This window comes from Triturus cristatus, chromosome 4_1, assembly GCF_964204655.1.
Source record: "Triturus cristatus chromosome 4_1, aTriCri1.1, whole genome shotgun sequence".
Classification (NCBI taxonomy): domain Eukaryota; kingdom Metazoa; phylum Chordata; class Amphibia; order Caudata; family Salamandridae; genus Triturus; species Triturus cristatus.
In genome coordinates this window covers 201,925,898-201,952,042 of record NC_140585.1, presented here as the reverse complement: position 1 = coordinate 201,952,042, position 26,145 = coordinate 201,925,898, and the positions used below count along the sequence as shown (strand labels likewise).

The 26,145-nt window shown below is 45.4% G+C and overlaps 1 long non-coding RNA gene across 1 annotated transcript in view; it reads right to left on the bottom strand.

The window, feature by feature from the left end:
- Positions 1-26,145, bottom strand: part of LOC146854035 (uncharacterized) — a 122,530-nt gene that overhangs the window by 60,303 nt on the left and 36,082 nt on the right. Inside the window, exons 2-3 of the long non-coding RNA XR_014981160.1 lie at positions 20,963-21,083; positions 10,407-10,500 (exon numbers count right to left, since the gene is read on the bottom strand). This is a non-coding gene — a long non-coding RNA (uncharacterized LOC146854035). The remainder of the gene's footprint in view (positions 1-10,406; positions 10,501-20,962; positions 21,084-26,145) is intronic.

Genomic DNA, 26,145 nt, shown 5'->3' with positions numbered 1-26,145 from the left:
GATGGGGTGACTTGACTGCCTCCCACCAGGTTCTGTTACCCAGAATCCCTTGCAAACCTCAAAAATTGCCAAAGAAAACACATTTTCCCTATATTTCTGTGGTGGAAAGTTCTGGAATCTACTTGGATCCCTAAATTTCCACCCACCCAGTGTCCCCCAAAGTCTTCCGAGAAAAATGGTACCTCACTTGTGTGGGTCGGCCTAGTGCCCGCGACAGGAAATGGCGCAAAACGCAACGTGGACACACCTCAATTTCGCTATGAAAAATGACCCTTTTTTGGCAAAGTGCCTAGCTGTAGTTTTTGAACCATAGCTCTGCCGGCACCTAGGAAAACCTAGCAAACCTATACATTTTTGAAAGCTAGACACCCAGGGGAATCCAGGATGGGGTGACTTGACTGCCTCCCACCAGGTTCTGTTACCCAGATTCCCTTGCAAACCTAAAGAATTGCCAAAAAAACAAATTTTGCCTACATTTCTCTGGTGGAAATTTCTGGAATCTGCGTGGATCCACAAATTTCCACCCACCCCGCGTTCCCCAAAGTCTTCCGGGAAAAATGGTACCTCACTTGTTTGGGTCAGCCTAGTGCCCGCGACAGGAAACGACGCAAAACGTAACGTGGACACACCACAATTTTGTATCGAAAAATGACCCTTTTTTGGTAAAGTGCCTAGCTGTGGTTTTTGAACCATAGCTCTGCCGGCACCTAGGGAAACCTAGCAAACCTATACATTTTTGAAAACTAGACACCCAGGGGAATCCAGGATGGGGTGACTTGACTGCCTCCCACCAGGTTCTGTTACCCAGAATCCCTTGCAAACCTAAAAAATTGCCAAAGAAACCACATTTTCCCCACATTTCTCTGGTGGAAAGTTCTGGAATCTGCGTGGATCCACAAATTTCCACTCACCCCGCGTTTCCCAAAGTCTTCCGAGAAAAATGGTACCTCACTTGTGTGGGTCAGCCTAGTGCCCGCGACAGGAAACGTCGCAAAACGTAACATGGACACACCTCAATTTCGTAGCGAAAAATGACCCCTTTTTGGCAAAGTGCCTAGCTGTAGTTTTTTAACCATAGCTCTGCCGGCACCTAGGGAAACCTAGCAAATCTATACATTTTTGAAAACTAGACACCCAGGGGAATCCAGGATGGGGTGACTTGACTGCCTCCCACCATGTTCTGTTATCCAGAATCCCTTGCAAACCTCAAAAATTGCCAAAAAAAACACATTTTCCCCATATTTCTGTGGTGGAAAGTTCTGGAATCTACTTGGATCCCTAAATTTCCACCCACCCAGTGTCCCCCAAAGTCTTCCGAGAAAAATGGTACCTCACTTGTGTGGGTCAGCCTAGTGCCCGCGACAGGAATTGGCGCAAAACGCAACGTAGACACACCTCAATTTCGCTATGAAAAATGACCCTTTTTTGGCAAAGTGCCTAGCTGTAGTTTTTGAACCATAGCTCTGCCGGCACCTAGGAAAACCTAGCAAATCTATACATTTTTGAAAACTAGACACCCAGGGGAATCCAGGATGGGGTGACTTGACTGCCTCCCACCAGGTTCTGTTACCCAGAATCCCTTGCAAACCTAAAAAATTGCCAAAAAAACGCATTTTCCCTACATTTCTCTGGTGGAAATTTCTGGAATCTGCGTGGATCCACAAATTTCCACCCACCCCGCGTTCCCCAAAGTCTTCCGGGAAAAATGGTACCTCACTTGTGTGGGTCAGCCTAGTGCCCGCGACAGGAAACGGCGCAAAACGTAACGTGGACACACCTCAATTTTGTATCGAAAAATGACCCTTTTTTGGCATAGTGCCTAGCTGTAGTTTTTGAACCATAGCTCTGCCGGCACCTAGGGAAACCTAGCACACCTATACATTTTTGAAAACTAGACACCCAGGGGAATCCAGGATGGGGTGACTTGACTGCCTCCCACAAGGTTCTGTTACCCAGAATCCCTTGCAAACCTAAAAAATTGCCAAAGAAACCACATTTTCCCCACATTTCTCTGGTGGAAAGTTCTGGAATCTGTGTGGATCCACAAATTTCCACTCACCCCGCGTTTCCCAAAGTCTTCCGAGAAAAATGGTACCTCACTTGTGTGGGTCAGCCTAGTGCCCCCGACAGGAAACGGCGCAAAACGTAACATGGACACACCTCAATTTCGTAGCGAAAAATGACCCCTTTTTGGCAAAGTGCCTAGCTGTAGTTTTTTAACCATAGCTCTGCCGGCACCTAGGGAAACTTAGCAAATCTATACATTTTTGAAAACTAGACACCCAGGGGAATCCAGGATAGGGTGACTTGACTGCCTCCCACCAGGTTCTGTTACCCAGAATCCCTTGCAAACCTCAAAAATTGCCAAAAAAAACACATTTTCCCCATATTTCTGTGGTGGAAAGTTCTGGAATCTACTTGGATCCCTAAATTTCCACCCACCCAGTGTCCCCCAAAGTCTTCCGAGAAAAATGGTACCTCACTTGTGTGGGTCGGCCTAGTGCCCGCAACAGGAAATGGCACAAAACGCAACGTGGACACCCAGGGGAATCCAGGATGGGGTGACTTGACTGCCTCCCACCAGGTTCTGTTACCCAGAATCCCTTGCAAACCTAAAAAATTGCCAAAAAAACGCATTTTCCCTACATTTCTCTGGTGGAAATTTCTGGAATCTGCGTGGATCCACAAATTTCCACCCACCCCGCGTTCCCCAAAGTCTTCCGGGAAAAATGGTACCTCACTTGTGTGGGTCAGCCTAGTGCCCGCGACAGGAAACGGCGCAAAACGTAACGTGGACACACCTCAATTTTGTATCGAAAAATGACCCTTTTTTGGCAAAGTGCCTAGCTGTAGTTTTTTAACCATAGCTCTGCCGGCACCTAGGGAAACCTAGCACACCTATACATTTTTGAAAACTAGACACCCAGGGGAATCCAGTATGGGGTGACTTGACTGCCTCCCACCAGGTTCTGTTAGCCAGAATCCCTTGCAAACCTAAAAAATTGCCAAAGAAACCACAATATCCCCACATTTCTCTGGTGGAAAGTTCTGTAATCTGCGTGGATCCACAAATTTCCACTCACCCCGCGTTTCCCAAAGTCTTCCGAGAAAAATGGTACCTCACTTGTGTGGGTCAGCCTAGAGCCCGCGACAGGAAACGGTGCAAAACGTAACATGGACACACCTCAATTTCGTAGCGAAAAATGACCCCTTTTTGGCAAAGTGCCTAGCTGTAGTTTTTTAACCATAGCTCTGCCGGCACCTAGGGAAACCTAGCAAATCTATACATTTTTTAAAACTAGACTCCCAGGGGAATCCAGGATGGGGTGACTTGACTGCCTCCCACCAGGTTCTGTTACCCAGAATCCCTTGCAAACCTAAAGAATTGCCAAAAAAACGCATTTTCCCTACATTTCTCTGGTGGAAATTTCTAGAATCTGCGTGGATCCACAAATTTCCACCCACCCCGCGTTCCCCAAAGTCTTCCGTGAAAAATAGTACCTCACTTGTGTGGGTCAGCCTAGTGACCGCGGCAGGAAACGGCGCAAAACGTAACGTGGACACACCTCAATTTTGTATCGAAAAATGACCCTTTTTTGGCAAAGTGCCTAGCTGTAGTTTTTGAACCATAGCTCTGCCGGCACCTAGGGAAACATAGCAAACCTATACATTTTTTAAAGCTAGACACCCAGGGGAATCCAGGGAGGTATGGCTTGCGTGGATCCCCCAACGTTTCCTTACCCAGAATGCCGTGCAAACTTCAAATTTAGCGGAAAAAAACACTTTTTTCACACATTTTTGTGTGGGAAAGTTGTGGCATCACCGGGCTGACACAAATTTCCCACCACCCAGCGTTCCCCCGGGTCTCCCGATAAAAACGGTGCCTCACTCGTGTGGGAGGCCCAAGTACCCGCGACAGGCAAGGGCCCACAACGTAGTGAGGTACTTGGGCCTCCCACACGAGTGAGGCACCGTTTTTATCGGGAGACCCGGGGGAACACTGGGTGGTAGGAAATTTGTGTCAGCCCGGTGATACCACAACTTTCCCACACAAAAATGTGTCAAAAAGGTGATTTTTTCAGCTAAATTTGAGGTTTGCAGTGCATTCTGGGTAAGGAAACTTTGGGGGATCCACGCAAGCCATACCTCCCTGGAATCTCCCGGATGTCTAGTTTTCAGAAATGTGTGGGTTTGGTAGGTTTCCCTAGGTGGCCGGCGAGCACCGGGCCAAAAACCCAAGTGACCCCCCTTGCAAAACCAGGTCGTTTTGAGATAGGCAATTTTCATGTCGCCTCACTACTTTGTGGGCCCTTGCCTGTCGCGGGTACTTGGGCCTCCCACACGAGTGAGGCTTCGTTTTTATCGGGAGACCCGGGGGAATGCTGGGTGGTAGGAAATTTGATTCAGCCCGGTGATGCCCCAACTTTTCCACACAAAAATGTGTGAAAAAAGTGATTTTTTCAGCTAAATTTGAGGTTTGCAGGGCATTCTGGGTAATGAAACGTTGGGGGATCCACGCAAGCCATACCTCCCTGGAATCCCCCAGGTGTCTAGTTTTCAGAAATGTGTGGGTTTGGTAGGTTTCCCTAGGTGGCCGCCGAGCACTAGGCCAAAAACCCAAGTGACCCCCCTTGCAAAACCAGGTCGTTTTGTGATAGGTAATTTTGATGTCTCCTCAATTGGTTTTGGGCCCTTAGCTGACACGGGCACTAGGCCTACCCATGCAAGTGAGGTACCATTTTTCTCGGAAGACTTTGGGGAACGCGGGGTGGGTGGAATTTTGTGGACCCACGCAGATTCCAGAACTTTCCACCACAGAAATGTGAGGAAAATTTGTTATTTTGGACACATTTTTAGGTTTGCAATGGATTCTGGGTAACAGAATCTGGTGAGAGCCAGTCAAGTCACCCCATCCTGGATTCCCCTCGGTGTCTAGTTTTAAAAAATGTATAGGTTTGCTAGGTTTGCCTACGTGTCAACAGCGCTAGGGCCCAAAATCCACAGGTATGCACATTGCTAAAAAAAGCCGGAGCCCGGTGGGCTTTCTGCTGCCCTGGGGGGGAATCGGGGAAGGGGGTTTCATCCCGTTATGCCCCTAAAGGGGCAGAAAGACTGTGGCTATTTTTTGTGGGGGTGGGGGCATTGGTATGACCATTTTGGGCAGCCCCCACCCCCCACGCATAAAAAAAGCCTGCGAACTCGCTGGCGCTTAGTGGGCTTTCTGCCCCCTCAGGGGGCAGATCAGGGGCCGCTGTCGCCAACTACCCTCCCAGAGGGGGGAGAGACTGGAGTTTCTCTGGGGGTGGGGTGGGGGTATTGTCATGCCCCTTTTGGGGAGCCCCTACTGCTACACTAATAAACCTAAAAAATCCATGGTTTCTAGTGGGCTTTCTGCGCCCCCCAGGGGGGGCCAGATTGGGGGCTACAGCTCCCATCTGCCTCCTGGGGGGCAGAAAGACAGTCATTTTTGTGGGGGGGGAGGGTGGGGGCATTGATGTGCCTGTTTCGGGCAGCCCACACCCTAAAAACAATTGCGCAAAAGAAATACTTGGTGGATAGTGGGCTTTCTGCCCCTCAGGGGGGGGGGCAGATTGGGGGTTACTGCCCCATCTGCCCCCTGGGGGGGGCAGAAAGGCTGTAATGGTGGCGGGGGGTGGGGGCATTGGCGTGCCCATTTTGGGCAGCCTCTACCATAAATAAAATCCATCACCCTAAAGAAAAATGCGCTAAAAAAATCCCTGGCGTCAAGTGGGCTTTCCGCCCCCCGAAGGGGCAGATTAGGGGCCAAAGCCCCATCTGCCCCCCAGGGGGGGTAGAAAGGCTGCAGTAACTGGGGGGTGGGATGGGGGCATGGGTCTGCCGGTTTTGGGCAGCCCCCACCTCTATTTTTTTATTTTTTTTATTGCCTGGTGTCTAGTGGGCTTTTTGCCCCCCCGGGGGGTCAGATTGGGGGCCGATGCCCCATCTGCCCCCCAGGGGGGGCAAAAAGACTAAATGGTGCCAACATCAGTTGGGGGGAGCAAAGGCCTTTGCCCAAGGGGCCGCTCCCCCCTCCTTGGTGTCTAGTGGGTGGATCCCTGCTTGGGGATTGCCCTCCCCTTTCCAATGATACCTCTCTCAGAAAGGCTGTAATGGTGGTGGGTGGGTGGGTGCATTGGCGTGCCCGTTGCGGGCAGCCCCCACCCTAAAAAAAAACTAAAAACGAATCCCTGGTATTTAGTGGGCTTTCTGCCCCCCGAAGGGGCAATTTAGGGGCCAATGTCCCATCTGCCCCCCGGGGGGGGCAGAAAGACTGTAGTAATTGGGGGGGTGGGGGCATGGGCCTGCCCGTTTTGGGCAGCCCCCACCCCTATTTTTTTTTTTTTAAATGCCCTGGTGTCTAGTGGGCTTTTCACCCCCCCGGGGGTGCAGATTGGGGGATAACGCCCCCATCTGCCCCCCAGGGGGGGCAAAAAGACTAAATGGTGCCAACGTCAGTTGGGGGAGCAAAGGCCCTTGCCCAAGGGCCCGCTCCCCCCTCCCTGGTGTCTAGTGGGTGGATCCCTGCTTGGGGATTGCCCTCCCCTTTCCAACGATACCTCTCCCGTCTTTCTACGTGGTCAGGGGGCTGAGATAGCCCCCTGAACACGTTGAAAGTGAAACTGAAATGAGCCTGCTCATTTCAGTTTCACTTTCACTGTAATGACGTCGGTGCGACGTGCGCGCTGATCGTCATTACAGTGAAAGGGGGGAGGGAGGGGCCTCGGGAGCTGGGGAAGCTCTTCCCCAGCTCCCGAGGCTATTTACACTAAAAGGGAATCCCTCTGGTGCCGCACCAGAGGGATGCCCCAGGGAATGCCTCATGACGAGCTGGACTCGTCATGGGCACAGCGCGACTGTGCTCCATGACGAGTCCAGCTCGTCATGGGCACACAAGGGGTTAACGGAAAACCTGGAATGATTGAGGAAGCAATATCAGACTGGCAAACAACAGCCAGCAATATACATGCTCCGTTTCAAAGAACACAATGCCATGATGTGACCAAATGGTTGTTGGAAGATTTAAAGACAGCCAAACTAAAACAGCGCCAGGCAGAACAGAAATGGAGGAAAACATAGTGAAAAGGACATGTTTGTTCAAAACATGAAAAACTATAAAAATGCTATTTTGCAGCCTTAAACTCGAGAAATAAAGCAAAAGTCAATTTTGAGCTATCTAATCCGGATCGAGTATCACTATCAGTGATCTCCACACAAACATTTTGCAATGACCTAAATACATTCTTTGTAGACAAAATAAAGTAGATAAAATATACCATCCCAGAACAAACATTAGATTTAATGACTAAACCCGAAAATAGAAATCCCTTTTCTCTCACACCTTTTCTCCTCATCAATCAAGACCATCTCATGGAACTAATGATAAAAGTTAAATCTCGATCTTGAAAAGATGTGTGCCCCCCACATAAATTGTTCTATCCCTTCTGAATCAATCCTTACTTCAGGGTTGTGTTCCCCAATCCTTTAAAGAGGCTGTGATGATCCCACTTTAGAAAACAAAATTAGGTGAAGACCCTATGTTGTTTATAAACTACAGACCCATCTCCCTGCTTCCCTACCTATCGAAAATCTTAGAGGCACATGTGGTGATTGCTTATGCTCCTTCCTAGAGGATTCTAACTTCCTTGATCTCAGCCAAGCAGGATCCAGCCCCATTCACTCAACTGAATTAGTAATTCTATCTGTGATAGATGACATGAGAGAACAAGCGGATGGAGGCAGTACTCAGGCACTGGTACTGCTAGATCTCTCCGCGGCCATTGATATGGTAGATCATGCAATTTTAGTTGACCGACTCTAGGCTACAGGCATACAAAGGGTCACTCACTTTGCCTCTCCCCTTACTGCTCAGCAAAGCCCATTTGAGTTGTGGAGTACCAGAGGGCTCTTCGCTAGCCTCATATCTTTTCAATCTATATTATATTTGTGCACTGGTACATACCCTCCGGCAAAAGAAGGAAAAAATCTACAACTACCCTGACAATATACAGCAAATCTTTACCATTGACAATATGTCAGAATCAAGGGAAGCTTTACAAAACTTCATGCTATACATCAGAGACTGAATGACCAATAATTAACTAAAGCATAACTATTATAAGATAAAGATCGTTGTCATTTATAACAAGCTCAACCGGTGAGCATCCACATTGATGAAAATCTATCCATGAATTCAGATGGGAGCAGTAACTTTATCATACTTCCTTCAACGTAAGAAAATCTAAAAAATTAGGAACTTTTTCTATTTGGATGCAATTATCCAAATCATCACTGGTCCAGTTCTATCAAGAATTGATTATGCAAATGCCCTCTACCTTGGACTTCCAATAAGCCTCCACCACAGACTTCACATGGTCAAAGAACAGGCAGCTAGACTGGTCTTTTAACAACCAAGGCACTGTCACATCAAACCACTGATGAAGAAACCACATTGGCTTCCGGTGGCTCAATGGACCATCTTTAAAACAGGCTTTATTATCTATAAATCTCTCCATAAAAAACCCAAAAGTTTATATCCTCAAGAATCCAAAGATGTACCCTGAGCGCAGTCTCCGATCAGCCCACTTGCACCTTTTAATGGTTCCAAGATTAAAGCTGAAAAGGTTGGAAGGAGCAAGATTCTCAGTGATAGGTCCCCATATGTGGAACTCAATTGCTATTGAAATTAGACTAGAAGCAAATGATATAACCTTCAGGAAGCTGCTGAAAACCTGGCTGTTCTCATTCTCTTACTGTTAATAACCTGAGCAGATGTTGCCTTCTTTACCCTAACATTAAGAAATCTATGGTGAACATCCGCATTACAAGATCGATAAAACATACCGTGTCCCCTTGCAGGAGAAGGTGAACAACTATTTTGAAAATGATAGAATGTACACTTTTGCAAGTTTTCTAGCATCATTAATATAGGATCGGAAGTTAGCACAATGCCGTGTGTCACCTTGCAAAAGTAGGTGAAAACCAGAAAATTACAAAATTGCAGGTTTGTGGGCATCCAGATATGTAGATATATCTCACAGGTAGTCTTACCCTGAAACAAACACAGACTTAGTCTTCCTAAAGACAGAAGGAGTTCCCTTTAAAGTGTGTGTGGGAAAGGCAGGGAAACATCCATATGTTTGATAGGGAAATAGAAGGACAGGTTAATCAAGTGTGACAGTAAAGAATTCCCTTATTTGCAAGGAGCTAAATCTCCGAGCCCCATTAATATCGCACCGGCGCTAAACATATGCTGGCGCAATCAGTATTACAGAGGGGGCTGCACAAATTAGTGCTGCCTCTTCGGTGATACCAAAGTGCACTAGGGGCCCAAAAAGGGGCCTTTCTAGTTATTTCCAAGGCTTAGTCTCTGCTGAGGGGCAAGTTTACAATCAGAGTTTACAGACTCTATACCCAATTCACACAAGTGTCTCCTCAATAACGGTTCTACAAGCAGCATTGGTCTGTTCCAGCTTCATTGAATTATATTTAGTGTACCTTTCCAGTCAAAGGTTGCACATATGAATACAGATCATAATGATTCACCATTTTAGAGCAGAGGTGATAAGTTGGGCATCCAACAGGTTGCCCATAGTAAGCACTTTTCTTATTGTTTCATACCATTGAAATACATTAACCATCCCATTAAGTATCATGCCCCAGCACTATGGTGCCAGACCTTTGCCAGCTATGGCTGCGAGACTCGTAGGCCAACAAAGGAGACAGAGCCCGAAGGCCTTTCTGCGTGGCTGGCCTACCGGTTACAGGGGCCTTTGAGGCTGACAGTCATCGAACCTGTGTCCCCCTCCTGTTTTTTAATGTGTTAGCACCAAAGTGAAATTAGTGTTAAAAAGAAAACCTTATTCCAATTGCAAAACATTCATTCATACCTTTGCAATTCGGTATTAGGGATGGATGCCCTTAACACGCCCCTTCCTAATACTGTCAGGCAAAACCCAAATTATGATTCGGTAACAAGTTCCTGAGTTGCAATCTGGGCTTTGTACATCCTAAAATGCATTTTTCCCTTTCGCAAACTGCCCAATTTGCAGTGAAAGGAAAATAGCTTTGAACATGTGGCCCTAGGTCTTCTGTACGGTTACATGTAAGTGACATTACCAATGTCTATCATCTGCAGGCTGTGTGGTGCTTGACCAGTTGTGACATCAGTACCAGGAGCAGAATTCCCTCCTGCCTGGGACGGGTTTTCGGCCAATATCACTGGGCCTATAAGAATATGGGTGAATTTCTAATGAAATTCAATATTTAGCCTGTCAAACCAACATATACTAGCTAAGTTTACATGTAAAAACCAAGCAACATATCAAATGATTGTGTAAAATTAGAGTACAACCTGGAACACACTTCCTTTTAGCATATTTGCATACCAGTTTGTGCAGGTGGTTGTGGTTGACCTGGCCCTTGACACCGATCTCCTGCAGGGGGCATGGACCTCTGCCTCAATGGAAGGATTCACTCTGGCTGAATGTTGAAATTAAATACACACAAATACAACAATTGATGATTATGTACATATATGAAAATAACTATGTAGCACAATATACAATGCATCTAAGATTGAAACATTAACAAGGTAAAGTACATGAGTCAGTTATAATTCACATTCAAATCACAGGTAGAGGATTGGCAATTGTTACTCAACATGAAAATGAAACTTTGATTCTGGGGCATGTAGTATGATAGAGAAAATGAATCGCTCTGTTGGGGCACAGAACTACAGCCCCCAAGAGCCCTTGCTCCACATGAGGCTGCTTCCTGTACCTGGAGGCACTTAACTTTGGCTACGAGGCCATGCTGCGTGGGACCCTTGAACCGCTGTGTTGGGGCACGGAACTACAGCCCACAAGAGCCGTTGCTCCAACAGACTCTGCTTCCTGCGCCCGGAGGTGCTTATCTTCGGCCACAAGGCCCCACTGCGCAGAACCCTCCAACCGCTGTGTTGGGGCACTGAACAACAGCCCCCAAGAGCCGTTGCTCCACCTGATGCTGCCCGGAGGTGCTTATCCTCGGCCCCGAGGCCCTGCTGCGCAGGGCACACCCGGGCGAAGCCCGGGTCAAGGGTGTGTTCGTCATTGCCAGGAAGAGGCAGGGCAGGGCAGGTCCATTTCCCTTGGCTTTGTAGACTGTGGTGACATCCATGAGTTGTTCACATTTTTCAGCACTGGCTTTTAAATCCATCCTGTGAACTCTGACTGTGTGACCTGGGAACCTAGCGTTCCTTTAAAGTATTATCATAGCAGACACAAGACACTCGCAGTGCCACGTGAACAGTGTCACTGTGGGACTTGGCCCTTTTTGCAGGGTCATCCTAGAACTTTTGCCTTCCTCCTGGTATTTTTTCTGACCTGGTGTTGGTGGTTTTAGGACTCTGGACACTTTATCACTGCTGCTCAATTTAAATTGCATCTGCTCTCTTTGGTAAACGCGGTAAGATTGATCTACACCTGTTTTGCATATTTAATTTACCTATCAGTCCCTGAAGTGGTATCTCATATACCCAGGGCCAGTAAATTAAATGCTACTGATGGGCTTACAGCGCTGCTTGCACCACCCACCAAAGTAGCCTTTCAGACCTGTCTCAGGGCTCAGCCATTGCCGGGCCTGCGCGCGCAGTTTACTGCCGCTGTGACGTGGCACATAAAGTGGGTGCCACGTCTGTGACTCCCCTTTTACCACAGATCAGTCTCCCCTAAGGTAGGCCCTAGCTGGCCCTATGGGCAGGATGCGCTGTAGGTAACAGGTAGGACGTGTGCCTTAACTGTGTGGCATGCCCTGGTAGTGACAAACAGCCATTTTGATTTCTCACTACTGTGAGGCTACTCTCTCATATGAATGCATTAGTGAATTGTCTGATATGTGTTTCAGTGGTAATTCCTGACATGAGAGGAGCAACGTGGCCAAGTTTGGTATGTTTGGGATAGGGGTAATAAATGCTGCGTAACGATGTTTGCAGATTTATTATGGCTATTTTAGAAATGCCACTGTTAGAATTAGGCATTTCTGCGTGCTATGTGTGTTTGTGCCTGCCTGTTGTGCATTGCATGTCTGGCTCTGGAGTGACAGGGGTTGGGGAGGTGCAGTGGCTCCAGAGGTGCTGGGTGAGCCAGTGCTAGGCTGAATAGGCCAGTCTGCATTTAGAGTAGTGGGAGGAGTAGCACCTGAACCTGAATAGGACTGTGCCTGCCTTACACAATGCTGGCTCCGAACCCCTGTGGTGTGTCTGTGGCCACTGACAAAGGAGGGTGTTGTGCACATGTAAGGAAATGTGTAGGTGCCCATCAGAACTGGTTTGGACCATTCACAGAGCCCTGTGCCAAGGGGAGAACAAATACATGAGTGGTATAAGCACTGGGGCTGTGACTCCATTTTAACTGTTGGTGCTTACTGGGAACTTGTGGCCGGCAGGCTACTGAACTGCCAGGATGAACCGCAGCTGGGGACCGACATGCTGTCTGCTGGAGAGGAACTTTAAAGGACTTCCCCTCTGCTGTGGGACCCTGTGTGCTGGTCTGCCTGTGCCTTGCTTCCTCCCTTCCCTGGAATGGAGAGATATAACCCGTGGTGAGAGCTTTCCCTGGCCCAAGAGAGAAGAGTGTTTTTCTGGCTCTCCTCTTTGAGACCTGTGTGGTGGGTACTTTTCCTGGCCCTGTAGAGAGTGGTGCTTGCTGGCTCTCCTCTTTGAGCAGACACGTGGTGGGGGCTGCACTTGTTCCCGGGGCCCGAGGCACGGGCTCACCAGCTTAGTGGGCGGCAGGAGAAGCCACGGATAAAACGTTAGGGTGGGAACCATACCCCGCACTGCGGTGAGTCATGGCCCGTTGCCGCTAGAAGCGGAAGTCAGGTACAGCTAGCCTGACTGTGGGCCGGACTCCCATAAGGAGAGGGAGAGCCCCGTGTGCTTTCTGCACCGAACTGTGGGCAGGGCTGGTGGCAAGCTTGAGCCAGAGTCTCACGGACTCCGTTCTGCCACTTCCCACCTCCCCCTTCACTGGGTAGAAGGAGAGGCAGGTCACAAGTGGAAAACAGGAAACAGGACACCAGGCAGAGACTGAGCCTGATTGTGGGCGGGCCCCCTGCCTGGAGAAGACGAGACGGAGGAAGCAGAGCCCCACTGCCTGCCATCAGCTGGGGGCAACTGGAGGTCCATAGGGTGCGAAGTCAACGGAGACTTCGCTCCTTGTGGTGCGGGCCATCGTTCCCCTTTTGGTTTACAACGTACTGCGGCAGCTGAGTTGAGGCACCAGCCACAGGTGGGCTGTGTATCGTAGTAAGGAGGCGACAGACGCGCTGGTTCAGGTAAAAGCCGGCTGTGCCGGTGCACCGATGAGCACAAGTGCACCAGAACAGTTTAGGCAGGCTGGTCTGACCGAGAGGAACCGTTTCTTGTGGCAGCGCCATATCCCCATGTGGGCTTGAGGGGAACACTGCTTTTGGTTTAGAAGACGCGCCGCACAATTGCAGGTGGTTGCTTGTTCAGGCATTCTTGTTTGGGGTTAGAATAGGGTCAGACCGCGGCGGAGGCCCCTGGTGGTTGAACCTTCCACTTCCAACCCTCTTTTTGGGACAGACGGCCTGGCAGTTACAAGTCAGCTCAGAAGTGCCTGTAAGCACTGGCAGTTGCCTGATGCACATGTGTGGTGCCCGGATTACTGTAGTGCATTGTACCGAGGTGATAAATACATAATTTGCTAGGCTGATGTGGCTAAAATATGTGGCATTCTATGCAGTGATGTTTATGCCTAAGAGGAGCATGAAGTGCTATGGGTCTGATACACTGCACTACTGCTGATTATGTTTTGCATAATATCCTACACTATGTCATGCTATGATGTTCATGCCTAATGCATTAGTGGTAAGTGCAATGTTACCAGTAGTCACTGTTTGTTTTCAGTACTTTTGAGTTGTGTTATGATGACAGTCGCCCTAATGGCCCTGTAGTGTATATAATCCCTGTAAAGTAGAACCTAGTGCCAGGTGGCACAGTGTATATATGTGATTGTGTTCTAATGTGTTTTATGAGTAATACAAAGGGCTATTTTTATATAACCTTGAGCGGAGTTTCTTTTGTGGTGTGCCTCGTGTGTCGCGGCTGTGTGAGTGTGTTGTGCAAAAGCTTTACACATTGCCCCTGGGATAAGCCTAACTGCTCTGCCAAGCTACCAAGGGGGTGAGCTGGGATTATCTTTGGTGTGTAACTCCCTTACCCTGACTAGAGTAGTGGTTTCTGCCTGGCTTAGGCACATGCCCCAGCCAACCAGAAATCCCTTTGCTAACAGTCATGATACTGTATAGATTTGTACCCCAATACATGTATACGTTTTTTTATTTGTATCATACTCTGTCTAACTCTATGGGGAAGAGAAAGCTTGCAACCTGTGAGGGGGGTGGGACTGAGGGGCCCCACTCTAAATCCAGTAGAATAAAATTGGTTCATAAATCAGCAGCCAACAACTGTTTTGAATTGCATTGGCAATCTACTAGTGGAATGTGAAGAAATCTTAGCCCCCCCCTCCAGCCTCACTTGGCATCTTGCAACCTCCAGTTGATCTATCCCACCCTTTTAACCCAAATCTTAATCCCATCCCAATCCTGTGAAATGTATACCCGCTATTTTTATCAAACAAACACACGTAGCACTAAATATTCCACCCCAAGCCACCATAATGCCATTGAACATACAGCCACAACATATAGATGAGGCAGGGGTTATCACAATTTCTATTGTTGCTGCGGATAAAACCATAGCGGGGTACTACTGGTACCAACATTGACACTAACATTGTTTTATCCAACAGATTTCTCCCCCTACAGCATCTGGTCTGTGATAAGCAGGGAGAAGCGTTTGAGCTAGTGGGGGGGCCCTCTCCTATGAGGCTCATCCTTATACGTACAGACAAAAATATAATTGACCGAAGGGCTGAGGGCACCCCAGTAGAGGCAGTTCTGACGGGACAGGATATGTCTATTATTGATTAAAATCTAAGGTCTGAAGTCACTTCACTCAATTTACTAATCATAGCTCTTACGGATCAGGTCAAATTTCTGCTAGAGAGAGGTCCCTCTATGGAACAACAACCCAAGCAGAAAACTGGGCGCTCGCAAGAACTTAGCAATGCCCCAATTCGCAAAGTCCCCTTAATGTCCATTTCAACCCAGCCTCCGGCTGAGAGCCCTAGCAAGAACTTTATGGAACTAATGCGAAGCTGTTACAGAACATTAGCTGGCAGTGGACAATACACTAACTAAAGGCGAGATCCCATGTCCCCGTAGGAGTTTTTATATGGCGAATGTTCCCAAAATTCCATCACACGTGAAATAAGGACTCTCTGATAAACAAATCTGAACATTGGATCTGTAAAGTGAGGGGGAGTGGATCAGTTATCCGGGATGACATTTTATGGGCCAAAAAGTTAACTAATCATACCTTCCCAACGGACTGTTTCAAATTACATCTAAGAGATGGGGATCTAGTCCACAACCTCATAGCACTAGATGCAAGATCATGCTCACCAACTCCTACTGGTATTCAACCAAAATACAGACCCTTTACCACATCTCAGTTACAAACTACCAATCGACACATCACCTTATTGGGTTCAGATTCCCCTTTGGCCACCAACGATTGACTGCTCGTGCAAATCGTGCCCACCCAATACAATACCTTTACATCTAAGTAGGGCTGAACACCCAGAAAACAAAGCTAGGCTTCATATTGACTCCATGTTATCAACTTCAAAGTGTAATAGCCAAAGGCTTCCTGATCGATCGCTGATTACTATTGGTACTCACGATGAGGGATTCTGATCATTGCGAGGAACCGCCCACGGTTGGGCATTGCTATGGATGGGAACCAGTCTTCTTGCCCAGCCTCCAGAGGTTTGTTATCAAAACTCAGCATATTAACATGGAATGTGGCAGGAGGAAGGACCAAGGTAGCATTTGCTCACTGGATCCAATATATAGAGCAATTCGATATATGCATTTTGCAGGAAACCTGATCCACTGCCCCTGTTTTTATCCCCAGGTATGTGACAGTCTGTCGGCCGCCAGTTACCAGTAGACCAGGAAGACAGGCTGGGGGGCTGATAATCTGGGTTAAAATCGAGCTTCACTGTACCACACAAGAGTTTAAGACCAACAGCTTAGATATCTTAGCCATTCACATTAGGGGAAGGAACGGCATAGGGCTTGATCTTTTTAATGTCTATGCCCAAGGCTCTAAGGTTGGTTGTAACTTACCCACTTTCCAAGCTTTAGAAGATTGTCCTGAGGTGAGGGAGCACCTGACACTACTAATAATAGAAGGAGACTTTAATGTCATCTACGAACCCCTAGATATAGAGGATATAACAGACAGTGACAATGTGGACAAGTTCTTACTCATCCCCCCCTAGAGTTACCACCTATTAAAAAATGGACATGTACAGCGTTACAGCTTCATGCCCTACCCTTGAGCATGGGCTTAGGGCAGCAAACGGTCGAACTAAGTCAGACAAGATGGGGCGAATACATATAATAGGACTATAAATATAAGCCATATCAACCATATTCTAATAGATGTCAGACTGTGACCTGGAGTGATGGACATGTTAGTAGGAACGACCACCGATATCAACCAAAACCCCCTTGAGCTTACTACAACATCGCTTTGGGCCAAAAATCCTAGTTTTTCAAGTAAGCTCCTTACAACAATGGAGGTTTGTCAATCTCATGATAATAGGTGACTCAAATGGGCCAGAGTAGCTACCGATATATCAAAACTTGAAGGTATGAAGTCGAACCTCCTAAATAGTATTCGTGAGTTATACAGCTTGCTCGAGCAGCAGGATGGGCTCACTAAAATCATGGCTTGCCACACACATTTTTTTAATCAGTTAGCATCCTATTATAGTATGCCCCAACAGCTTCAAGGCAATCCTAAATCCGCCAGACCACACTCCTGGTTCAATCAAGAGTGTAGTAATTTAGGATCTAAACTGGCTATTGCCATTAGAGCACATAATCTGGTGGAATTAAGAGAGGCAAAGAGAATTTATAGGGCAGCCGTGGTCAAAGCCAAAAGGGACTGGGAAGAGAGCAGATGGCTTCAGATTAGCGATGCTTGGCAGAGGAAAGACTTGCAACAGTTTTTACTTCTAGTCCACTTACTAACAATATTGCCATCTCCACCTGGCATGAACTCTTCACAACAGTATATACCGGATACAGTATATACCGGATCAGGGGATCCAGCTACTGAAGCTCCTTTCACTAACCGTACTAGTACCAAGACCCTCAGGCTGTTTTCACACGCTGAAATCATGCTAAGCATAAACTCAGTTGTTAGGAATAAAGCCCGGGACCTGACGGAATCCCTGGCGAGTCTTCTTAAACGACATCAGCAACTGGTCTAAATACATCTGGGCCCTGGCCAATGGAATTGCTGCAGGGGCTCCTATACTGCCCTCATGGAAGGGCGCTGAGTTTATCCCAGTTTTTAATAAGGGCGATCACTCACTTTGATTAAACTACAGACCTATTAACCTGATCAATGGTGCTAAAAGGTCTTTTCCCGTGCTCTCCTTATTACAACCTGGATGGAGGAGAACAATATCCTATCTTCCTTCCAAGCAGGGTTTAGACAGAAAATCAGCACCATCAAGCAGGTATTTTGTTTCTACTGGCCTGGAAAACTGTGACCATTGAACAAGGAAGTCTCTATATAGCATTTACTGACTTGAAATCAGCTTTCGACTTCATTCCTAGGCATAAGCTGTGATCTGTCCTTCTGAGATCCTTGGTTTGGTTGTCCGTCTTCACGAAGACAACTATGCAAGGGTTCGCTGTGGGGACAAGAGGCAGCTGACAGACTAGATTAGTGTCGATAGGGGGCTTCATCAGGGGTGAAATATATGTGATAAAAAGAAAGGTTTAGGCCTGGCAAATAGATGAACTTGCTAGGTCGAAATAGCAATGTAAAGCTTCTTTCACAGCCTCTGCAGTGGCATGCCTGGGACATGGTTAAAGGGCTACTGAAGTAGATGGCACAATCAGTGCTGCAGGCCCACTAGTAGAATTTTGTTCACATTTTGGGTAAACACCCTAAATATCGATTCCAAAATATAGAATGGACAGAATATCGACTCCAAAATATAGAATGGACAGAATATCGAAAATCAAAATATAGATAGGTCAGAATATCGAAATTGGGGTACAAAATATCGATTTCCATAATATAGAATGTAAAAATATAGAATTCCATAATATCGACTTTAAAAATATAGAATCCCATAATATCGAATTGTTTTTAGTGTTATGTATGGTAGTATATGTGTTAAAATTATGTATTATGTTTGTAATGTATGTTTAAATTTTTTAAACTAATGAATGTTATGTAATTTAATTTTTGCGTAATTTAATTCCATAGCGGGTTGTGGGTTTATAGGGGAATAGGGTGGGAAGTAATTTAATTATGGTAAATTAAATATTAATTATATTTAAATAGTTAAATTAATTATTAATTGGTCATTAATTTTTATTAATTGATAATTAATTTATATTAATTGATCATTATGTTAATTTTAATTTTGATTATTAGCAGCGGGTTGTGGGTTTATAGGGGAAATGGGTGGGAAGTAATTTAATTGTAATAATGTAAATATTAATTATTTAATTTATGTGTATTGATAATTAATTGATAATTAATTATTAATTGGTAATTAATTTGTGTTAATGGGTAATTAATTTGTATGAATTGCTAATGAATTTTTATTAATTGCTAAATTATTTTTATTAATTGATTAATTGATAATAATGTTAATTGTATTTTTTATTATTGGGAGTGGGTTGTGGGTTTATAGGGGAATTGGGTGGGAAGTAAATTAATTGTAATAAAGTAAATATTAATATTTTTATTTATGTGTATTGATAATTGATAATTAATTTTTAATTGGGAATTAATTATTATTAATTGGTAATACATTTTTATCAATTGATAGTTAATATTTTAAATGGTAATTAATTGTTATTAATTAGTAATTATTTTTAATTAACATATTATCGGTATTGATAAGTGATGTAATCTTATTTTAAATTTAAATCATTACTTTCCCTACTTTTGCACTCTCAGGAGTGGGAATAGTATGTTTTACCCTCTGCTATCCAACTCTTTCCCTACTGGTGCCCTCATTGGAGTGGGAATAGTAATTTTTACCCTCCTGCTATCCAACGCTTTCCCTACTGTTGCACTCTTTGGAGTGGGAATAGCAATTTTTACCCTCCCGCTTTCCAACGCTTTCCCTACTGTTGCACTCACTGGAGTGGGAATAGTAATTTTTACCCCTGCGCTATCCAACGCTTTCCCTAGGGTTGCACTCTCTGGAGTGGGAATAGTAATTGTTACCCTCCCGCTATCCAACGCTTTCCCTACTGTTGCACTCTCTGGAGTGGGAATAGTAATTTTTACCTCTACGCTATCCAACGCTTTCCCTACTGTTGCACTGTTTGGAGTTGGAATAGTAATTTTTACCCCCACGCTATCCAACGTTTTCCCTACTGTTGCACTCACTGGAGTGGGAATAGTAATTTTTACCCCTACGCTATCCAACGCTTTCCCTACTGTTGCACTCACTGGAGTGGGAATAGTAATTTTTACCTCTACGCTATCCAACGCTCTCCCTACTGTTGCACTCACTGGAGTGGGAATAGTCATTTTTACGCTCTCACTATCCAACAAAATCTCGACTTTTTTAAATTACTTATATTATGTTTACATTTTAAGCATTTTTATATTATATTATGTATGTTTTATTTAATTGTTTTTAATATTTAATTAATTTTATAATAATTTTAATACATTTAAAAAATTCGATATTTTGGCTAACTATATTTTGACAGTCTATATTTTGGAATCGATATTTTAGTACTTACCTGTTTGTAGATAGGGAGTCGATATTCTGTCCCTCTATATTTTGGTGTCGATTTTTTGTGTACTCGATATTTTGTCCCTCGATATTTAGTCACTGAACCCACATTTTGGAAAGGGTGTTGGTGTTGGCTGTGAACCCTCCAAAAGCATTTCATCATCAGTACAGCAGAATTAACCAACACCATTGTACTCATACTACGCCAACAACAACAGCAGGTTCACTTGCACCATCTGCAGCAGAGTTGTTTCACATTTCAGTGCTCAAATCAAGTGCATAGATGCAGGCAATATAGGCACATCTAGTGGCATCCCCAATGGCAATTGGGAAGATGGTCCAGGAAGATCTAGATGAAGCAGCAGTGGTATTCCGTAACTAAGACTCTTTAAAGTAGTGCCTTGGGAAGAAGGAACAATGGCCATACACCAGCATGGTGGAAGTTAGGTATCTAGCAAGTTCAGTAGCCAGGGTGTCAGCTCCAAGACAACAATGACAACAATTTTCTCTAAAATAAAGTACATCTTCACAATCGCCGGCCCTCTTTGGCTGAGTTTAAGCTACACCTAATCTCCCAGGTCCAAATTTCCCTTGATGCCCAAATTATCCTCTGTATCATGCCCAGCTGTCCAAGGAAATACACCTTTCACTTCTTTCAGATACCAACAGTGTTAAGAAACTGGTAGCCTTGAGCAAACCCTTTTAGACTACAAATAATATCAAGTTGCTGACCCTATATCACACCTGATGCTTATGATTATCTAGATAAGGTCACCCCAGTGGAATCACCGCCAAGGCCCCCTTGCAACTGCTCAGTTCAGGCACATAAATGGAAAACTATTTCAGATTTGTGTCAATGGCAGGACACTAAGGTTACATTTTTGTGCTTCTTTGTTTGCCATACGCCAAATGTGGGCAATAATGATCAAATGCAGTCTCCTACGCTCTTGACGGCGGCTTCAGTACGGACCTCTGCCCCTCGGATTCAACAGAATTGTCAATCCATATTTGCTTCTGCTCACCTTCCTTGCTGTGCAGATGTGAATCCAGCTGGGAGGGGTCCTTTCCTTCAGCTGCAGTGGGGTTCAAAGCACCAATGTCTCCTGGCTGGCTTGCCAAAACGTTGTTCGGATATGTGTTTACCTTGAGAAAACAAAGAGAGAGGCATTTGGAAAACCAGGAGCAGTTGGTTTAAATAAATACAACGGCCAGGAGCACAGTTACAGAAGTGGGCCTGAGGACTTCTCAAATTACAATCGGTTTAAGTGCCATTATATAAATTTCTTGGAGCATCATAAAACAATTCATAGATCCTTTTTAGGGTGAAAAATGCAGGCCTAGTTATGGACTCCTAAATTACTCCCACGTGATAACACATGCTGGTGGGCCTCGGCCATGTGTTGACACAATGAGGGCCATTGGCTAACGTGTTCAGATAGCCGGCATGAGACATGCGTAATCATTGTGTGTGTGCTGTGCCCTGGCTGGCTGAGTATTCCTGACTTCATGTCAAATCTAACTTTATGGTATTTTTGGAATGTGAGCCCTTCTGACCATGTGCACTTTATTGGGGCCAATCTACACATCACTGCTGAGCCCTGGTTTGAATCTGTTTGCAAGTTTATTCTGCTGCTTACGTGCCACCCCACCTGTGATCTGTCAATCAGTTGCCTCAGGCCTAAGTCGCTGGGCCTGCCTGACCAGGTATTTCTGACTCTGGGTTGATAGAGAGGTCATATCGGTTGATTTTGACAAGAGTGATTTGATTTTGTTTTTATACACCCATGTAACATTGTGCAAATCAAAATCAATATTAACACATGATTGAGGGACATATGGTCAAGCTGGATGAGAAGAAGTTAGATTACCATGGAGGAGTAGTAGAAGTCAGATCTAGCAGGAGGGTCAGGGACTAGAAGGACCGGGTATACCAAGACTAGTGGAACTGGCATGAGATGACGTAATACATGAAGGTCAGACATAGTAGTATCAGAACTATGACCAGGACTACATGGACCATTAACCAGTATCAACAGGATTAGGAACAAGCAAACAATGTGACTATATAAACTAGCCGAGATCAAAATTACTTAGAGCAGGGGCACATGGGAACGATGACCGGTTAGGCCAGCAGGATCAGGATCAGGATTAGAATCAATGGTACCAGGATCAGAAGTTTTAGGAAGGGCTAATACAATTATGAGCCAGGAGAAGGGCCAGTAACACCAGGGCCTGGAAGGACGACAATCAGTACCTCCAGATTCAAGAAGCCAGTACCAGGGCGAGCAGAACTAGTTAGACCAGGGCCAGGATGAAGAACAGGAGAACAAAAACAACACAGGAAAGGAGGACCTGGAACATAAGTAGGAAAGTAGGAGAAGGACCAATGCCTAAAGGCACAAAAGGACTTGGATGTGAAGGGGGAACACCAGGAGCAGAAAGACACCTGTGTGAGTATGGGCCACATGTATAAGGATCTCCCTATTGTTCATGCTTCTTATATTGCCATCCACTAGAAACACACACCTCTTCAGCCCTTGTATAGAACTGGTAAGTATCCCTGAAGACACAGAGCACACAAAGTGAACAAAAAGCCGGGACTGTTGCATTCTGACTTCTGAGTGTAGTCTGAGGCTGGCACAATAGTCCAAGGGTGGATTGTAGGGCATAGGAGCTGAAACTTGGCAGAGGATCTTAAAGGTGGATGGGTGAAAATGAGTCTGGCAAATAAAGGATAGCAGAAAGGGTTTGAGAAACTAAGATGGCTGAAAAATGGTTAATAACTAACAAAGAGGTCAAGGGGATAGGACAAGCAGCAAAGAAAGTTCAAGATCAGAAGAAGGCTCTGATGAGCAGAAGAGGGGTCGGTGGATGCTTGAGATAGATCATCTAGGATGGCTCAATGAGGGATTCTGTCTGATGCCCCAGATCTTTTGGTTGACATTCCATGTGTGCGTATGTGAGGTGGGTACATAGCAAGGGGTAGATTAATCAAGTCACACATGGCAAAGCTGCAAGCCAACTTGTTGCACTGTGTTGCATGACAAGATAAGGCATATTTCTGCTATCTCTGTGTGGTGGTGCTTTGTGTTCTGCTTAGCTCTAACACAGTCAGCCTTGCACAATAGTGCAGGGTGCCTGTGTTATTAGTAGTATGGTTTCTGTGAACATAGGTGTACCTTCCTGAAGAAAAACAATAATTTGAGTCATTTTCCTCTTTCTGTGGGTGCTGCAGAATGCAGCACATATGGAAAGAGGAAGTAACGCGGAACAATACAGATGTTTCTTCTTGTTATGCCTCACTTGGGAGAGCATACCATGTTGATTCATTCCCAGGTTTACTCACCTTAATAAATCTGTGAGGTGGATGCATGAGAACTCCCATGCTCCACGCATGGGATGCCTTCTTAACACAGTGTAATGCTATGCAGCAATTTGCGCTGCCTTGCTTTACTCTGGCTTTACTAGAGTACCCACACAGGGTCATAGAAGGTGACTTTGCATGGCTTGGTAAATCCCATTTAAGGACTTATGTTGCCATATGTAACCTCTGTGTGCATTGTAGTAAGACCCTTAGTCTGATAAATGTCTTAGTGCAAGGACCAGTTGAATGCATTTTGCATGACATAATGGAGAGTATATACAGCTTCCCTACACAGTGGGAGTGTATTGATTGCAGCTCTGTGGATATATGGTGGAAGCCCAACTGAAATCAGAGAGAATAAATAAATGACTATCCTGAGTGACGATATAGTGTACATGGCAGAAAGAATGGTAGGTTGTATGGTTTCTCTTATTTTAGGTGTCAAAGGTTCTAAGCCGGGCTGGCCTTTTGTTTGTGCCTGATAATTATTCAATAAGGCTGATGACAGCCAGGTGCTAAGATCTCATGCTTCATTCTGTCCTTCTTTCGGATACTCCAGCTTGGAGCCATCACCATTGGTACTGCTGCAAGAGTCTTCACCTTGGGCAAAGGCTGTGTCTGAGTGACATCTATAAAATCATATTTGAAAGAGAAACACCCAAAAATCAGATCTCTAACCTCAATAGTGGATCGACATACCTTGTCCTGTAAGTGTAGTATTAAAGCGAAAATGTGAAATGATTGATCAGTAAGTCACAAGAACGAATATAACAAAATGTTTCTGTTTATTCAATGTCTTTTTTCTTGAAATGTTTGTAATAAAGTCAATGAATAAAAATCTCTGTGAGTTTCTTTTCATATGTGTTTTACTTTTGATGCATATCTGTCTTTCTCTGATTTAATGGGAAAATTAATTCATATTCCAATGACATTCAGTTAAATTATAGTCCTATTTCCTTGCTTGTGGCTTCCCAACAGAAGACATCCTCTGATAGCCCGACAAACTATGTATGGGCCATCGAAGAATGGACTTTATACCATCTGCCCTGTGTCAGGCCGACTGCTGTGGGGACAATGGACTTGGCACCATTTCTTTGCCCGTCCTAGGTGAACAAACCTTACCTCGTGGTGTTCCAGGGATTCTGCTCAGAAACCGAACTATGCTTTGGGCCACAAGAAATGAGTATGTAAGGACTGAGTCACCTAACCACATCAGCACCTGTGGGCCTGAATCCAATTAGCTTATAGTGCCTCAATTGCCCTCCTAACCCTCCCAGGGAAAAACAAGTGATGTGGCACCCCAGAACACAACACTCCCGGCCTTCTCTCACTTTTACTTGTCTACAATATACTAAAGTTGCAACACAAACACAGTATATAATATTTATTTAAACAATTGCGCTCTGATGTAATAAGTGCGACACAATTGCAAAGCAAATGCATGCCCATAATGTCAAAAGCATACTCAGCAGACCATACACCTTAAACGGTCCTGTCATGTTATATTTACCTAACTCCCTCCCATTTCTACTAAAGCTAGGTGGTTAAATATTACAGATAAAAGATCTCTGGGTATTGGTGGTATACCCGCTACCATAGCACATATAGTAGATGGATCTACATCTCAGCTAATGCAGCTCTCTCTTCTCCAGGGCCCTGGCTTCTCTGTCTCTCAGAACAAGCTGTTGCCAGTTATATTACAAAACGTGTTCATTTGAAAACAGCAGCTGGATTTTTTTATTATTCCAGGTGCTAAGTTGTGGACCATAATGATTTATAAGGAGGGATTTTGTTTGACGTTGCTCAGGCAACTCAGCCAAAATCCCAGGAAATTAACAAAATACGTACATCTGTGCTGCCTTTGTACTAATTATAATGTGGAACAAAACAATCATGATGTTTTGTAACATGTGCTAAGCAAGCTCAACTTACTTTATGCAAAAACTAGGCTAACTTAGGGAAAAAGACATTGGAATCTATAGGAAACACACAACCCTGCCTCTGTCTTCCTTTTGTAGCATTTGTAGCCTTTGGACGGGGGTCGGACATGTGGTATTAGAGACACCGGCACCTCCTCCCCTTGGCAGTCAGATGACTTTCTGATATGGCCAAAACCATGTCCTGGACCCTTTAATTGCTGCATTGATGTCAGCAGGAAGGATGATATGAATATGTAGATGCCAGCACAAAAGCCAATCTGCAAGACTTTCTGGGTGGGAGGAGTGCCCCGACACTGTTCGTGATGAGGGATCGAGAGGAACCGACCGAAGGAACCCTGTGGGAAGGAGACGCGTGGAGCGAACCAGTGAACTTCGCATCGAGAGCAGAAGCATTGGGTGCTGCTAGTAAGCTGACAGGAGACCAAGAGCTGACATCGATGGACCAGCCAGGGATGAGAGTGTCTGATGGGAAGACCCGAGAGGCGAGTGGTTATGGGCGAGGGAGGGGAAGACAGATTGGGAACTTAAAACCATCTCCCACTTGCACTGTAGCTTACTGCTTGCCTTTCACCACACTACCTGTCCTTCTCACTATACACACGGACTTCCATATTTTGAGTAATTACTTCCTAGTGAGGAAACTAGGACCTGCGCCACTCTATTTTTTTTTTTTCTGGTTGAAGTCACTTACCTTAAGACTGTTCTCCCTGGGTGCCCTCACAGTCCTGACCCTCTCTCCATCCCTTAATAAGTTAAGGCAACTTACAAATTCCTTTACCTCCACCTCTAGCATCTCCCTTCTTCGAGGGTGTAATTCAGCCTGGGTGTTCCGGATCACCTCAGTCCTAAAAGGAGGAAGATCATTAACATCCTGCACCTTCTTACACATGGTGAAGAATGC